Raw genomic sequence first — 3308 nt, forward strand, 5'->3', positions numbered from 1 at the left:
ACCTTCCCAGTTTTTGTCTGGTGACACAGTTCTACTTGGCCCACAACCCATAACAACTCCTAACTTAGTAAAAGAATGGAGCTTAAGACAGTCACATGCTAGTACCCAAGCCTGTTGTCTCCCACAAGGAGCAGGAGATGTGCTTAGACATCAGCTTGGGGTAGTAGGTCTTCATTATTGTACTTCAGGGCCTTACTCCACAGCCACACTCTGGGAGACTTTGCCTTTTGAAGAAACTCAAAGCACGTGTAGTGACTGATTAAATAAGTACGGGCCACAAAATACTTAAGGAGCTATCAGGCAAACAAAAGTTAAGTTGTCCACAAATCTCATAAAAGCTACCCTGTGGCTGCATGGGAAGGCAGCGATAATATGAAGGAGAATTACCCTGTGATTTGCAAAAGTAGTGAGATAACTTTACTCTGAGTGAAATGATTGTGCAGATTACAATGGAGCCCAGTCAAGATGGATAGTGGGTCACGTGCATGAAGGAACTCAAGGGCCTGGCTCTCGTTTGGGTTTTCCTTTATGTGGTTCAGGAGAAGAAGGAGTTTGGTTAGTATGGGGCATGGCTCGTGTGGTTTTCTGTTTTGGTTGATAGGTGATGCGATCATTTTTCTACTGTGCAACTTTCTTCCCATGATATATCTGATTTTAACCCTGAGCATGCCTAGTTTTACATATAGGCGTTGAATGGTAGATAGGAGATTGTCCCTAAAAATTCACTTGGAAGGCAGACTGCTTCGCTGAGCCTGCTCCCCATACCAATTTAGGCCGGATCTGCCTTCCTATTCTCCCTACCCAGATACATTGGGAACACATTGGAATAGAAACCATCTAAATTTGATTGTTAAGGGTAGAGATATGTATTATCATTACTTAGAAAATGGTGTGTGTGTGTGTGTCAAAGCAGGTGGAGATTGGAGGTTGCTAGGTACATTGTTTAGAGAGTGACATGTGTACATAGCACCTGCAGTAAAAGAATGAGGTTGCCAAGTGTGTTTTTAAAAAGGTGTGAGTGTGTATGTGTGTATATATGTATTTGTTTGTGTATGTATGTGTGTATATGTATGTGTGTGTGTATTTGTGTGTATGTGTGTGTGTTTGTGTGTGTGTGTAAATGTGTGAGTATGTGTGTGTAACACCAAGCAAAATGGAGTCCCAGGTGAGCAAAGTTTTCCCTGTTTGAGAGTTGAATCCCCACTTCTCCATCAACAATGCTTGCTCATTCCAATCCTCCGTCTTCTTCAGACTTCAATGGGGACGGGCTTTTAGATGTCGTCATCTCTACTGGGTGCCATCTCTAAAAGCTGGTCATGCCAATGCTCTGACAGTCTTTGGAAAGCCTCTCCACACAGGTGTGGGGACCCCACCCTGCCTGTGGCAGAAAAGAGTGCAGGAGAGAGGCAGCAGAGACAACTCAATACAGGCTTGTTGTTGTTGAAGAGCCAGGGCTAGGAGTGGGCGCTCCAGATTTATGTATGAGCCCAGTTCAAAGTAAGGCCACACCAGATCTCAGCAGCGTCATCCTGCGGTTTATGATTTCCTCAGACCACAGTGTGGGCAGTTAGGTGTGGCTCTACAGAACAGAACATTTCTTTTGACTTTACCAAAGCGCAAAACCACACTCCTTGAGTAATTCCACGTGTTGGGCTTGGATAAAGACAAGCTGGGACATCCCACAGTTTTAGCAAAGCTGTAAATGTGTCACACTGCTACTCTCTGCCAACAGAGGACAGGAGACAAGCAAGCAGGCTGGAGAGGCTAGTGAGAATAAGGAAGGCCATATGTCCCTAGCCACCTTACATCAGTGAGTTACAAAAACAAGGTCTGCTTGAGTAGCAGCTGGGGAAAGAGTGAAGTGACCAGAGCTCAAAGCCTTGAGTTAGAAGAGAGATGTCACGTAATCGCTAACTGGTTCAGAGAATGTTTCTCATGTCTCCTCAAAGACCGTAAGTTATAGCTGCACAATAAGAAATGTGGGTGTGTGGAGGTAAGCTGCACAAAATGAGATGTTCTTCAGGTCGGCAGTGTGCCAGGAGCACAACTAATACAAACACGATCAGTGTAAGCAGGGAGGAGGCTGGAAGGAGCACAGGATTCCTTCTCTGACCAGCAGTCTCCATCTGGACGCTGTTGGTTCTTCCCGCCCTTTAGATGACATTGTGAGTTGAACTGTCTCCTCCTCCACATGCTGAGGTTCTAATCCCACTCAGTCTTGGTCATGACCTTATTTGGAAATAGAGTTTTTGCTGACGCAATCAAGCTGTGATCAGGCCATGCTGCATTAGGGTATACTCGGTGACGGCGGTCCTTAAAGAGAAAGTTGAAGCTTGGCATGCTAGTAAATGCCAACAATCACCACATGAGAAAGGGCCCAGACCACCCTGGACTGTAGAGCAAGACTTAGTTTAAAAAACAAGCCAGGAGCAAATCACAGAGGAGGAGAACCAGAGGGAAGAGGAGGGATGGGGGTGGGGTGGATTTGGACACAGAGGTACACGTTAGGGAGGAAGACTGTCTTAGTCATTGTCCTATTGCTGTGACAAGATCCCATGATCAAGGCAACTCTAAGAAAGCATCTAACTCGGGCCTTGCTTGTGGTGGGAAGCAGGTAGGCATGGCACTGGAGCAGTAGCTGAGAACTTTGTATACTGATCCACAGGCAGCAGGTAGAGAGACTAGGACAGTGGGTCTGGTGCTGACCTTTGAAACCTCAAACCCCACCCCAGACACACCTCCTCCAACAAGATCATGCCTCCTAATCCTTCCAAAACAGTTCATCACTAAGCATGCTAACCTATAAACCTATGGGGCCCAATCTTACTCAAATCTCCACAAAGATGAGATATGAAGTTAAAGATGGAAATTGATGGCTTCTAAAAGCAGGCGTCACTCAATACTATTGGCAACCACAAGACGCTAGGACTAAGGCATGGAGCAGATTCTCTCCCAGAGTGTCTTCATATAAGTTGACCTTGCCCAGTACCTGGATTCCAGCCCCTACCTCCACCAGAACTTGGGAGAAGACAGTTTTGCTATTTTAAGCAACCCAGAGTATGGTAATTGGCTCTGATAGTCTCAGGGAATGAACGCAGGGGCTTCCACACACATGACTGATCACTTACTTAACAAAGATGAATTGAGAGAGTTCTGTCTTGAATGCTCATTATGAGAGGATCCAAGCAGAGTGACAGAGATGTTATAGCTGACATGGGAAATGTGCCCTCCAAGCTTGCGTTTTGAACATCTGGTCTTCGGCTCGTGCACTTGAGCCTTGAGGATGTAGGCTCTAGGGATGAAGGTCA

The sequence above is a fragment of the Mastomys coucha genome, unplaced genomic scaffold (assembly GCF_008632895.1).
Source record: "Mastomys coucha isolate ucsf_1 unplaced genomic scaffold, UCSF_Mcou_1 pScaffold9, whole genome shotgun sequence".
In the NCBI taxonomy this organism is placed as follows: domain Eukaryota; kingdom Metazoa; phylum Chordata; class Mammalia; order Rodentia; family Muridae; genus Mastomys; species Mastomys coucha.